The 15192-nt window shown below is 39.9% G+C and overlaps 1 protein-coding gene across 5 annotated transcripts in view; it reads left to right on the top strand.

Moving 5' to 3' along the window:
• pex5la (peroxisomal biogenesis factor 5-like a) overlaps nt 1–15192 on the top strand; it is a 93782-nt gene that overhangs the window by 20629 nt on the left and 57961 nt on the right. The window contains exon 1 of one of the 5 annotated variants that reach the window (XM_079665118.1): nt 13899–14002. The exons of the other annotated variants lie outside the window; for them this stretch is intronic. The gene's annotated coding sequence lies outside the window, so the exon portion shown is untranslated. Of the gene's footprint in view, nt 1–13898; nt 14003–15192 lie in introns of those variants that run through there. 5 annotated transcript variants of the gene reach the window in all.

Below are 15192 nucleotides of genomic sequence, written 5' to 3'. Positions count from 1 at the left end.
AGCTCGCAGGCTCCTCCCTGTTTCCAGGTCACTGGTGCCCTTATGGGACTTTACAGTGGTTTTAGATGGGCTCACTCTAACCCCATTTGAACCCCTGGAAGAAGCTGACATGAAGCACCTGTCACTCAAGACAGTGCTGTTACTGGCCCTGGCATCTGCCAAGCGAGTCAGTGACATTCATGCGCTATCTGTACATCCTTCATGCACTCAGTTCCCCCCAGGGCAAACGAGAGTGTTGCTGAAGCCCAACCCTGCATTTATACCTAAGGTGGTTGGTTCATGTACCCCAATTGACATTGTGGCATTTCCTCCGCCGCTGTGTCCCTCCGGGGAACAGCAGCCGAGTTTGCTATGTACAGTCTGTGCTTTACGCACTTATATGGACAGATCAAAAGAGTTTCGTCATAATGACCATCTCTTTGTGCCCTGGGCTAACCCTCAGAAGGGCAAGCCCGTTACTAAGCAACGGCTCTCCCACTGGATTGTGGAGGCAATTGCTTTGGCCTATACGAGTCAGGGTTTGCAGGCACCTACGGGTCTGCGTGCTCATTCGACTCGTGGTCTGGCTACATCCTGGGCTTTGTTCAAGGGTGTTTCCATCCAGGACATTTGTGCAGCAGCGAGCTGTTCCTCACCGCTCACTTTTGTCCGCTTTTACAGGCTAGACGTCTCTGCTCCAAGTGTGGCCCACGCAGTGCTGGGCCCCGTGTTGAGTCAGAGCTCTACCTGTTAAGTTCTGGTTGGTTTGGTGAATTTCGAGATAAGCTCGTCTGGCAATATGGGAGCTTCAATATCCCATAGTGAGCCATCGAACGGAGTGTTATGAATGAGAACTATAGGCGACTTACGTAACCCCAGTTCTCAGAGTAACATGTAGTGAGATGTCTCACCAGACGGCCCTCCTTGCTAAGGTGAAGCGAGAAGAGGTGCTTATTTTGAATGACGCATGCGACGTAGCGCAAGCTACTTATAGGGTGGGTGGATTCCCTGACGCTGACGTCAAGATCACCAGCCAATCAGGATTGGCGTAATGAGATTGATGCTTCTGTTTGCTCCGCGATGACGCGCATCCCATAGTGAGACATCTCACTTCATGTTACTCTGAGAACTGGGGTTACGTAAGTAACCTATAGTTTTGTTGTACAAGCACAACCTTGTGCACGCTGGCATGGAAGGGCATCTGTAGGAGTGGGACTGTATGTGTGTTTGCCAAAGGGTAAGATTATGATAGATAGTCCTAATTACATGTGATGCTAATGAGCTGCTTTGCACTAATTCATTGTTTGATGATAAATGAAACTTGAGCTATCTGGGCTTGCTGGTGTGACTGGCTGCTTCTTCTTTTTTAAGGTCTTGAGGGGAAAGACAAAAAGGCACAGTGTCTAAGTCTGCTCTAAAAGCTGTCAGTGACAGCAGCTAACAAAACTCAGTGAGACAGTGTGCAGGGAATTAGAAATAACTGGCAATACAGCTGCCGACAGTATCTCACCTTGTACAGCTGCTCTGCATGAATGGCTCTGGTCGCCTGAAAATCTGTTTTTGTAATATTTGGCTTAGTGCTAGAAGTCATATCGGGACATCAGTCTTCTTTCGATAAAGGGCTCAGGGGGAAACCAGCTCTGAGTTCTGCCAAAGATAGAAAACGCAACACTGGAACTCGGGCCCGGCGCCACGAGGGGGCAAAAGGGGGTATTGCCCCCTCAGTTGTATTCTTTGCCCCCTCACTTTGAGCATCATTCATCCATCAAAAAGTGCAATAAATGTCACAATTATGAAATAACTTTAAATACATTTTCCCCAATACACGTTACTATGTTTAGATCAGATATGTGGGGAAGGCAGTCAAGCAACGTGTAAAAAAGCCTCAACCCCAAGTGAGCTTGTAGTCTTAATGTTAGCGTGTGTGCTACTGTAAACACAGTCGGATGGGTGACCCGTTTTCGGTGGCTGGTACCCGGTTGAAACTCCCGAAGATGTTCCCGTTTTTGAACGTGCGTTAAAAAAAATAGAGCAAGGTGAAATCAAATGTTACATGTTAGTAAAAACAGAGTAACAGTGTTGTACCTGTTTGTGTTAGCGTATTTCTTCTTCTATTACTTCTTCTTCTTCTTTTGTCTTTAATGGTGAATCGCTTCCACTTGGAGCATATATCGCCACCTACTGTTGATTTATTAAATGTTCATATTAAATCCTTGTCCTCAGACCAGTGTTTTTGAGGAACTTGAAGATCAGCTTGTTTACTTCATTTCTTGATTTACTTTCGTATATTGACTTGAAATCCATGTTGTTTGACATCAACAAAAAATAAGACAGACAACTACAGATATCACCACACGTGATGGTTACTTGTTATTATTTAGGGCTGTATGGATCAGGTTTTTGCCAAAGCGAGCCCTTTTACTAGAATAATAATATGTTATGTATTATATCAACCAAATTGGTACAATGAGCGACATCTAGTGACGGATTTTGGAACATTGATTTGATTTTTCTCATGGCAGTAGAGACAAACCAGGGGACTATATTTTTATTTTTAATCTGTGTCTGTCCATTTGGTGTAGTATTTGATCAAATATTACATTTGGTTTATATATTAATGACTTTCTTATGAAAAGCCAGGTTTTAGGCCTTGATTTGAACATTCAATCGTGAAAATAAAAAATCAATCAGATTAATGTTTCTTTAATCCTGACCTGACTAGAGTAGATAGTAAGTAAGTAAATCTGTATAGGAAGACGGGTTAAGGGATAGAGGAGAAAAGGTTATGGTATAATTACAGAGCCTGTCCATTTATAAATTGAGGAAATCAATGTTAGTCTGTTAACCAAAGTTCGGCCATCTAATAATGTACTATCTAATATTAAAGATCAGAGGAAAAGAACAGAACGAGAGGGGTAAATCCAGAATAAAAATAAAGAAGCAAAGAGATTGTAGAGCAGTGAGAAGGAAAAAAGCTTGGAGTGTCAATTCATTACATTGCCAGTATTTTTCGTTGTTGTGAAAAAAAAATCGCCCCCTCTGATTTTTTAACAGCCCCCTCAGTGATTTCATCCTGGAGCCGGGCCTGCTGGAACTGCTTCTTGATGCTGCCTTTACTCGCAGTAAATGGTGTTAGGCCACATTGTCCCTAAGGGTTGTATTTTAGAAAGGGATTACTGCGGATTTTAGGTAAAGACTCTTAAAACATTTAATTGGAAAAGTAAGATGCTTAGACTGAACAGTGACACGTTAGTACGTTGCTAGAATGGTGGCCAAGCGTGTTAGGCAGTGATGTGTGTGAGTAAATGGCATCCTATCTCTATTCAGATCAATGGTATTGTGAGAGGGCATTTATCTTCTGATGGATTCCTTTTAATTGTGGTGAACGGGTAATGAGCTGCCTGTGGGCGTCTCCCTCTCTTTCTGTCTTTGTCACAGTGTCTCTTTATCACACACTCACACAGACACACACACGTGCACCAACATTAATCTGCAAGCCTCATGCCTCAAACACAGTCAAACCTCAGCACATATATCTTCCTTGAAAGAGAAGAAAATCTCACCCATTGTAAAGCATTATTACAATAGAAAGAATATACATCAGCTGGCAGTTCCCATTTAAGGAAAGCTCCTCTCTATGGGTCATACTTCAGTTTGATAGATTTGTACTATTACAATGTGATGATCACAAAAGAGCCATTAGATGGTTGACTGCACCCTTTCTTAGAAGGAAATGACTTTGCATGCCCTACAGGTACAGCGTCATTGTAAGAAATTCAAAAAATTCATTCAGTTCATTGTGTCCAGAGAAACATGCTCTTACAGACAAGCCGCTCTTCATTCAGACTCCTGAAATGTTCCACTTCAAAGAGGACATCAGGTCATCCACTTCTCTCAGTTGAAAAGCTCGCATTGGACTGGCTGAACTTGTCCAGTAAATGCTTTTAAAACATCAGCAACCAAAATTGATTCGCTAAGTGCACGAGGTCTTCTTAATGGTCCCTGTGGATGTGCCTTTACATTAAGTTTGCATAACGTTTGAGGCTTCTTCCAGAAACTTAATGAATATAACTTTAGTAATAATAAGTCCTAAAAGCTTATAATAGACAGCAGTGTTTTTTCTTCCTGAATACAGGAAGTCCTTTACTCTAAAGATCACCCACAAAAACCTCATATTCAGCATATATCAGCTCAGTACATGACATACAGTGAGTACATTACGGTATATGTTAACTAAAAGGCCGAAGTCACTGCCAGCCCACAATGCACTGCTAAAAACGGAAACCTTGTCTGACAGTGGCTAGAAAAAACGTTTTTCTTTGTATGGAAATGGGGTTCTATAAATATCACCTATATATGTTTTGAAAAGGACAATGTGGTTTTGTAGGAAGAGAACGTGTATGACGGAATTCCAAGAAGTCTTTAATTATGTTAAAAAAAGGAGTTGTCTGATGCTGGCTGTCTGAAGTATAATTACTCTGGTTTAACTAAAAGCTATTTAATTTCTTAAATGTTTCCTTAATCACTTGGAATCGTCTGTGTGTTAGAGGTCCAAAAAGTATCCTGGCTCAGTGTGACTGATAACATTATCGGCCCAAATAGGCACTGGTACAGATAATGTTCTTTAGACCAAATGCCTGACTGGAACAAAATGTGACTTTAAGTTAACTTTAACATTTTAATTACTTACAATGCAAATAGAGCCACATTATTAAATTAAGGAGACATGTTTTAAGCTGTCTAGTTTATTTAAAAAAGATACATAAAACGTCCAACAAAATCTAGAAATTACCATATTTATGAAAGCATATCATGATCAAATATATCCTTCCTGAATGACCACTGAATGGTTGCTTTACTGTCATATCCGAAAGTAGTCAGATATTTTTAGGATATGTAAATGGCTGGATCTTTGGAGAATTAATTTCCTCTCACAGCATGGCGGAGCATCCTCAAACAATAAGCCATCACTGGCAGCCTATCTTGTTTACACAGCAGGACCTCCATCCATTCCGGTGAAGGACCGGTGATGGAGAGGCAGGCTGGGTGACAGCAGGGAGGGGGGGGTTCAGTGTCAGGGCTTTCAGAGTGTGACACCGTACTAATCAAGTGGAACAAGGGACTCAGGATTGCTTGTTAGTGCATATACACCAAAAACCTTACTCCTACCTTCATTCAATATTTGACGTCATTGGTATGTTTAAGAATGCTTCAATCTCCATTCTTGACACTGACGTACATATTTTAAGTGAGATTAATGAACATCTATTTTTGTATGTTGTATATGTATTTCTGTATCAGTGGTGTGAACATGCATTACATCTTACTTTCCAACTTCCAAGGTGGAACCTTGGAAGTGGATTTTTTGGATTGTCTATTGACCTTTTGGACGGTAATCAGTGAGCCACACAATCAAGCAGGAAATAAATTGCATAGTATACTCAATGAGGATTTCGATTGGGTTTTGAGTTGACTGGCATGTAAGACAATGCCTTAAGAAGTAGGATTGTGATAGAAATTGGTCAAGATCAGCAGGGAGGTTGTTGTGGTGCTGATGCAAGCACATTAATGACCCTTATCCTCCCTGCTATTCTCTATTCCTGCAGCTGCTGCTTTCAAAGGCTTTAATTGGGCAAATTCACTCAAGGTAACAAGGGCCTCATGGGCCTGTGTCTGGGCAACCTGTGTGTGTGTGTGTGTGTGTGTGTGTGTGTGTGTGTGTGTGTGTGTGTGTGTGTGTGTGTGTGTGTGTGTGTGTGTGTGTGTGTGTGTGTGTGTGTGTGTGTGTGTGTGTGTGTGTGTGTGTGTGTGTAGTAACACCACTAGGGCACTGAAGTCAACAAAAAGGACATGTAATTGCTTGTGGTGGTCAAATGAATTAAATAAGCCAACACAAATCCAATGTGGTCATTTGTGGTAATAGATACCCATGAACCCTGACAACAGATAACATTATCTTCAGATTTTATTTGGTTTATTTTGCCAAGCTATTCCCTGGTTACTTGCAGCTGGATAATCACAATATCGCAAGACCATGCAATAATATACCCAGTCTGACATCCAGTGTAAATAGAGAATACATGTACCAGAATGGTCCATAATCACTTTGGTGATCCCTTGCCTTTTATTCTTTATTTCAAATTCAGTTCGCCCAAAACTTAGATAAAAACCTGCAAAGATAATGACATGATCGACAGCCTCTGTTTATCAGCTTTGTGTATTCTGTTAATAATCATACTAACTTAGCAAGATAAACTAATATGGGAAGAAAGGTAAACATACCAGTAAAACATCAGCAAATGACCATTTTAATTGTGAGCATGTTAGTATCGCTCAAAGCATCGTTTTGCCTAGGTACAGACTCAGAGCTGCATGACTGTCAGGATTATTATGTCATGTCACGTTTCTATGTCTAGGTTTGGGTGTTTTGCTGTTCTCCCTGTTATGTTTTCCTCTTGGTTTAATGTCTGGTCCTTTTCCCTGTGTTTTTCCTGTCTGTCGTTAGTTTTTCCTGGTGTGTCTAATTTCCTGATTGTTTTCACCTGTCACTCCTTGTGTGTCTCCTCTGCTCATCAGTGTCAGCCCCGCCCCTGATTGTTCCCACATGTGTCTTGTTACCCTGTGTTTAAATTCCCCTGTCTCCCAGTGTTCAGTGTCAGTTCGTCTTGTCTATTGTCATGGTAAGGTCTATGCTCCTGGTACTCTGGAAAGGTTTTTGATTCCTCACTGCGTGAATTTTTTGTTCTCTGTTTTTTGTCATCTCGACTAGAGTTTTGGTGGTTACCTTTTTGTTCATTTTTTGCTGTCCATGGAAAAATAAAGTATCTTACAATACTTTACCTCTGTCTCCCTGTCTGCAATGGGGTCCAACATCCTAAGTGCCTGAGTTCTTAACAATGACTGTAGACTCTCCTCGTCATTTTACTGGATTTCTATGAGACACCATCAGCCTTGGTCTCTCTCTCCTCTTTCTCTCTCTCCACAAATAGCTCTTGGTCTATTTCAGTACCACAGATCCCTAAGATAGAAGAGAAAAAAAGAGTGGGACTGATTGAATTGCAGGTATCAAAATGATAAAAGCCAATTTTCTAGATAAGTCAACTCAAGAGAGTAGCTCTTGACTTGGTTGCACAATGAGGCCAGTTTTTTTCTTTATGGTGTCCACATCTCAGATATTATTCCCATTGGTATACCGTACTTAACAAAATCTTGGTCATCTTATTGAAAGGCAGCTATACTTAAATCCCTTAGTGTAGGCGGATAATTGAATAAAAACACATCTTGAAGGACGGGAATAGTAATGCATGAAGAAGACAGCTACTGTAGCCACAATTGCAATGAAAGCACTCAGGGGCCGACAGCTGCTGAGTAGCAGTTTATACGAGAGCTCCTTACAAAGCACAATGATATAAAGTATTCTAGAGAGAGACAGAAACTGCAGCCGCCTGGATCTAGGACAGTCAGAGGCTCGAAGTGAGCGCTGCGAGAATGTAATATCATTTTCCAGGCAGCCACTAGTAATCAGGTTACTGTACCCTCTTGCTCAATGCACAGAGGGGATCCTCCTCCTTTTACTGCCATCCCTCATCATTAGCAGCTGCAGGACAAGTTCAAATAATGACACAGCTATAGTGTAAGTAATGACTTGGGCTGGCTCTGCAAGAAGGGCTCAGCGACCTCTTTCTTCAGTTTTTTTTTTTTTTAATAGGTAGGTAATGGGGGAAGGAGAAATTGGCCACTATAGGGCCTGAAGTGGGCTTTTGTTCTGTCAGTATATGAGGAGTTATCAAAGAGGGAGAGTGTGAGCGTCAGAGGGAGAGTTCAGCCTGAGGGTGAGTGTGACCGCCCAGCCATCATCACCTGCCGTCATTCTTCAATCATGCTCTCCTGCCATTATAGCCACCCTTATTACTCACTGCAAGATGTGTGTGATATCAGTAAGGAAGGAGCATACGGAATGAAATTATCATTTTTTATTTCTGGGTTTGTTTTAAGAATATAAAATATGCTATTCTATAATATGCTATATAGAATTATCTTTCCTTAACGGTGAATTGGCTAGCAAGCTGTGTCTAGTACCAACCTTGTCTGCTAGAAATCTCATTTATATAGTTCTTATTTGCAATGTTGCACGTTTTTATCAATATAGTAGCTACCGCAATACAAAATGTTAATTCTAACTATAATTGTAATTGACTGAGATCTGTTTAATTTGTTTTCAGTTCCATCTATCAATACAATAGCATTGAGCACTGCTGAGGGAAAAGTAAGGGTCAGTCAATGGAAGTTGGGCTCAAGCAGCTATTTTTATAAAAAATGATGTCATTTAGAGATACTGTGTGAATGTTTTCTGATACAAAATAATTATATATGATTACAGCAGCAAGGGAGCATTCTTCTAGTTAAAAATGTGGTTTTCAGGGCAGTCTTTCCTCTGAAACTGCAATTCTGTTAGTGATAGAAACCGGAGCGAGAAGCGTGTCAAGACATCAGTTCTCATCTTCCTGGACCAATCACCACCAAATACTGTATCCCTTCTTATCCAAACTATGCATCTCTAAGACAAAACTAGTCTTGTTTCCATTGGGGTACCACATGGATCTGTTCAGGGTCCATTACTCTTCTCAATATAAGTCACCTCTCTTGATCCAATTTTCAGCAGAAGGCTTTTGTTAACACTGCACCACTGATAATTAACTCTATGCCCTTCCTGCCAGACAACAAAACAGTCTCAGCAAGAATCTCAGCCGGCTTCAATATCATTTGAGACTACAGACAATTTCTTGGTCAAATTTGCAGATAAGCTCTGAAGAGACTACACAAATAATTAAGTGGGGGATTAACTTTCAACAAATAATCCTTGAGAAGAACAAAGTATGGAAATAAGGGTCCTATAACCATCATTACACATGCGAAGTAGGCCATTGCTTAACACTTAATAATAAAGTTAATGAAAATAACACACCTGCTCTAAGAGGCTTTCAGAGCAGGTGCGTTGTTTAAAATAAAACTAGTGGACACTGCATACCATTAGTCTTAGCAGACACAGTGCACTGGGAAGCAAATTCACATGAAAAATCGCTGAATTGCTGGTGTTTCACAAGTTTGCAAACTTACTCCAGTAGCTCACAGATGGCTCATGCGCCTCTGAGCGCTGGACTGGAGCTCCTGGACAAAACATGATTAAAGAGAAAACTGACTCACAGTTATTGCTGGAATAGAGACATGACCTACTGTTATGTCAAGCCTTGCCTCCAGGTTTTTTTTGGGCTTCTGGGAAATATAAATAAACTCAATGCAATACCACGGTATAAGCCAGTGTACCCTTTCATTTAGTATCATCATTATGTAGGGGAGGAAATAAGCCTCTTTGATCCTATTTATTGGGGTCTCATTGCAATTTTCCGGTGGAAACTTGTTTACTGTGTGGTTTTCCCGGTGCTAACCTGTGCCTGAAAAGGGTATGTTTCACTCTTGTCAAAAACAATAATCCTCCCTATACTTCATATATATTTGAGGCACTTACATTTGATTTCTTATCTTTTGGAGTTTTTAATTTCTCTTTTTTTTCTACAATATATTTTTCGCTGTCAAACTTTGGTTTGTGTCGCATGACTCTTTTAAAAAAACGAAAAAAGCTATAATTTCCTGAACTGTTATATCAAGTTCTCCCACGTATTGTCTCAAGCTCCATACAACAAGCTTAGTTCCCACTAAAATGTCTCAGGTTGAAGAATAAAATTGGATCAGGGTTAATAGAAAAGTAATGATTCGCAAAGGGATTAATTTAACCTTTTAATCTTTGGTTGTGATAAATCCTTGATCTTACTTTCTTTACTTAAACATATTTACACTAATCCTCCTTTGAATTGGGACCCTTCTTTTGGGGGGGAATTAGAAAATCAGGGAGTCTTTGGTCTTGACCATCACCATCGATGACCCAATGCAAACTACAAGAGGGTCGAGCAGAGCAGTGGCAGAGTTAGGTCAGGTTGTAGAACATCACAGCGAAGGGTCCAGATGGCAGCGGGGAAAGAGCAGACGATGAATTTGATCTTTTGCTAGTGCAAGCTGTTTGGAGATTGTTTCATTGCATAACACACCTCAATATATTATTCTTATAACATGCTCAACATTACAGCTCCATTATTCAGTCCTCCCTGGTCTAAATGAATTAACTTGTCATTGAGAAGGAGAGGCAGTCCGTACATGGAAGCAGTTGCTCTTGGTAGCAGGAAAATAAAATAGAAGTAAGGTTAAATAATTAAATAATGGTAATTCCTGCAGCTGATGCCAAGGTGACACAAGTACTCCCTTTGCAGCTTAATTGTAAAGTCAAGAATCTTGTCGTCCAATAAATGTAATGATTAATAGGTGAAAGCAGGTTGATATGTGTGTTCATATGGTCACGGCCGCTCCCTTGAAAGCCTGTTCCCTGTCCTTGTAGCTGACATGACTATAAAGAACCTCCACTGGATTCTCCCAAATCAGGTTTATCAGTGCTGTGAACTGTGGTTGGATTTCACTTTACTAGAGCTTCATTCTCACTCCTGTCTCGATAGACATGAGGAGTAATTTAAAGTCCAAAGCAAGAATCAATCTCCTCCTGCTAAGAAGAGTGGAAGCCAAATGAAGCAAACCATCTGGTCTGAGGTACCAGATAGTTGAGTTGTCTTCAGAGAATAGAATTTAAGAGGGAAGGAGGAAAGAACAGCATTTTGAGCGAACAGTAAACACAGCATTGGGCGTCTGAAAGGTTGCAAGAGGTTGTTAACAAAAGCGTATGGTTGCGGGGAAAAAATGACACTTATGCACGTGTTGCAATTAGTAAAATGATAAGGGAACAGCAATGCAATTTAGGCCGAGCAACAAAGCCATAAGGACTCCAGGAATGTGGTTTATGTCAGCGATGTTATCATTATTAAATACTTGAAATATGAATGATACCAGCCCCTAATTGTCTGCATATGACAAGAGACATCATACGTTACAAAAAGCTCATTTGCTGACAGTTTAATTAGTTTAAATACCATTATCGTCTCCATGCACGCCCTACATGTACTGAATTTCTAGCTTATTAAATCTGTGTATGTGCTCTATATTATAGCCAGAGTTACACAATGTGAAGTTAATATATGCAGTTATAATGAAAAATAGGAATTAATTATCCACTACTCAGAGTACTCAACCAAGCACAAAAACCTCAGCGAAATCCTTGTGTTTTTCTTGCCAAATCGGATTCTCGTTAATGAAATGTTCAACTGCCAAAAAACATCTTGTGCGAGTACTCCAACTTGGATGGGCCCAAAGCTGTCTGTAATGAATAAGACAAGGCACTTTTTACACGAGGCTAACACTTCGCAGACTGTTTCTATCAGCAGTTCATGAGTATTTTCAGCCAAACTGGGATACAGTTTCCAGTGTGCATACCTAATGAGCGAAATATACATCCTCTGTACGCTGGTTCCCTCAAGCATTAGGTTCTTGTATAGCCTCAGTTGAAATTGACATCTTTTGTACATGCTCTGTGATACAGTGTTAATGTTTTATGAGCAGCAGCCTGTGTTTCATTTTCAACATGAGCCTACAGTATCCACCGGGATTAAATACACATCGCTCCCATCCAGGTTGAAAGCTTTAGTTTCATGTTGTGGTCTTTCAGCCGGCTGGTTTTTCAACGATGTGCAGCCCTGTTTCAGTTCACGTCACCGTGGGAGATTTGCATAAGAAAGGTGATCATGTTGCAGTGTCCTCTTGACCCCATGAACTTTCACCAACAGCGATATATTGACTAAAGAGCAAAGGCAACTATTTCTTGGAAAAGTTTAACCCTTACAACAAAGCAGGGCCATCTTTCAATTTGCTTCTTTCAGTACTTTAAATTAATCATGTGTTTAGGGATGAGAAAATCCCACAATATTTCCGTTTCACTTGAGTGCTTTCAGGACTTTTTGCAAAGAAACAAGTAATCGCCAACATCGTCTTTTTAAGTGTGAACTGTAAAGCTCAAAAATATAATTGACAAATATGTTTTGATACAATTTATCCACATAACATTTTAAAGAAATGCATCAATCCACTGCGATGGAATAAATGAAACATAAAAAATGTTTTTTTAGATGTCCAGACAGCGACTGAGCACTGGAATTTCAGGTTATACTCCTAAAAAAAAGTCAACAACATTACTGATTGGTACATTGCAACATTGTGTATCAATTGTGGAAGTGAATCATATTATGTTGATGGGATTGTTCATCAGAAGCGAACCTCCTCTCTATCCCCACACAAACCAAGCTCCAAACCTGGGGGGACAGAGCCTTCTCCATCGCTGCCCCCACCCTCTGGAACTCCCTTCCACAACACATCAGAGACTGCACCGACCCCCCTACTTTCAAAACACTGACCAAAACACACCTCTTCAGACTGGCTTTTAATTTGTGAATTATGTTGTGTTGCTGTTTTAATATGTGTTATTCTATTTGATCTAGTTTTATCACCACCGTAAAGCGTCTTTGAGCACCTGAAAAAGCGCTTTGAAATTAAATGTATTATTATTTTTTATTATTTTACAAAATTATTTTTGAAAGCTGCAGTTAATACAAACAAAGTCAACTTTCCATTGTGATCCAATCTTTCACATATTTTTTTTTGGTATTGGTGTATTGTATTAAATATGGATGTCAAAAAGACATTAACAAAGGAATATCAATACAATATATATTTTTCAATTATATCACCCTTCAACCTATCATCCTTTATCAGTGTTCACCTATTGATTTAATGTAGTTTTCTGTGGTTTGCTGAAATGCTTGTCGTTTATCTGACAAATGTCAGACGGGTTCACAAATCTGCAATATTCTAATAAAATGTTGAACGCTTAATTTCCTGTAATGGATGGAGAATAATCAATAGAGGATGATTAATACTGAAAATGTATTGAAGACTAACAGTGATGGGATTTGAAGTCTTATTTTGTACTTTAGGACAATGGAATAGTGTCTTACAAATCAGAGAGTGATTCTTTGCATGAGCAGCTTTCAATTAGACAGTTTTCAGGGTCAGAACATGTCTAGAATCATTCATTTATATTATGGTGCATGCCGGTGAATTTATTTGCAGATCTAGCATTTAACGTTTTAAAGGAACCATAGCGGAAAAGACAAAGTGATATCAAATGTTGTTGTGGGCTTGTGATTTATAAAGGAGGTCCTTTGTTAATTCATGCAATACAGTTTACAGTTATTTTTGCTATCTTTCTTAAATGCGAATTATTATTAATTTGAAAATATTACTTTTGTAAGCAAGTGAAGAGTCTATAACATAGTTGTAGAAGTTATGAGCCATTATGAAAGTCACAGATTTTCTAAAATTCCAGAATATATTTCTATTTTTCTAAACAATGCTGCAGTATGTCAAGATGTTTAAAAAATGTTCTGATGACGTGAGACTAAAGCTGGCAACCACGTAGAGCAGTGGTCGCCAACCAGTCGATCGCGATCGACCGGTCGATCGCGAGTGTGGTGCACCGTTAAAAAAAAAAGTAACAAAAGAAAGAAAAATTTAATTAAAATAATTATGTTTGAAAAATACGTTTTCAGTAAACCTATCATACACCACCCCGTTAGCAGGTGCCACTTGATTGACGTATATTTGAGACACCTCAATAATATAATACATTAACCGTGCTTTACGTGAACCTCATCATGACACAAGAGACAACGGCAGGACTGTAATTTCCCGTGTTCACTGAACGCAACAGAGGCAAGACACCACACCAATCAGAGAGTTGCATGGAAATACACGTGTGCTTGTGTCATTCAAGCTCGGCTCTGTGTGTGTATGGCAATAGCGCATTTAGTGTGATAGAGAGAGGGAGAGAGACGGAGAGAGAGGGACCGGTGCTAGCGGGGACCGTGATGTTAGCATCTGGTTAGCTAGCTGCACTAACTAACTAACGGACATAAGGAGCTGTTTCCACAACAAGCTGGAGGAGAGTCCTCTCCTGTCAGACTGAGGGGCTCAGGTGAGCTAAAGGACTCTCTGAGTGTTTAAAACGGTTTTGTCACAAATTATTCAAAAGATTATTTCCGCGGCAACCGTCATATGATCATTTATAGTTATACAAACAATAAGAGAATAAATGAAAAACAGGTATGAAATAGCCTACTATACAGTATGTCAGTAAAACAAGAATACAGTTTAAAAGGGGATTGATTTGTAAAATATCCATAAAGAAAAAGAAAATCTGTTTACAGTTCTGTTTCATATGGGTGTTGAGAGATGTATCCATAGATCTCTTCATGTTGCTCTCAAAGTGCACCAGATTGATGCTTTCAACTTCAATATTTAAAAAAAAATCTTCCCGGGGGAGCATCCCCCCGGACCCCCCTAGAGGAGGTGAGGACCCCCCTAGAGGAGGTGAGATCCGCCCCCCAATAGCACTTTACCCCTGCCTATATGCCGTGAGCTGATTATGGAGCCTTCATTGTAACAGTAATTCAGATGCAATTAGCCTATATAAAAGGCCTCAAATTGGAAGCATTGTCTGGGCCGTCTTTTTCACTCAATTCTGCAATAGGTAGATCTCGCCTTTCACCTAGACCGAGGTCTGTGATCTTGGGCTTAAAAAGGTTGGTGACCAGTGACGTAGAGTAATATCATCACACGCAAGCTACTGTACCCTCCGTGTGTCACAGCCTTACAGAACATCCTTACATATCATCTGTTCTAACACAGCTTTTCCCTCAAATTATTAATTATAAGAGCTTAACACATTAACACCAACACTAGAAATGTCCTGGCTGCAGGGTAATTGCATCTTCATTGTCTCCAAATGTCCCAGACTGTTGACAGAAAGAGCACATGTACAAAAAACACTACATTGAATTAAGTTTATATTTTGTGATTATAAAGACATTGTCTTAACTTGCATCTCTTCAGTCAAAGGCCATAAACTCAGTAGAGGTTAGCCCTGTGATACTGAAGCCCAGCCTGTGTGGGATGTAATAGTCTGACACAGGGGTGAAAGTGGTTTGAATTTCTTGCAGGTACTATAATGCTACCCCGACCTTCATTGGTTCATATTGTTCTCCTCCCGCACCCAGCTTCATGCATCCCTGAACACAAACTTCACATTTTTAATGTCTTTATGGGGTAGAAATTAGAAACACTTGACAATATGTATAGTCAATTATTTATTTTCAATTGTGCATA

The sequence above is a fragment of the Notothenia rossii genome (genome assembly GCF_949606895.1).
Source record: "Notothenia rossii genome assembly, chromosome: 1".
Taxonomy (NCBI): Eukaryota; Metazoa; Chordata; class Actinopteri; order Perciformes; family Nototheniidae; genus Notothenia; species Notothenia rossii.
Note: the sequence above shows the minus strand (reverse complement) of the source record. Positions and strands in the feature narration are given on the sequence as shown.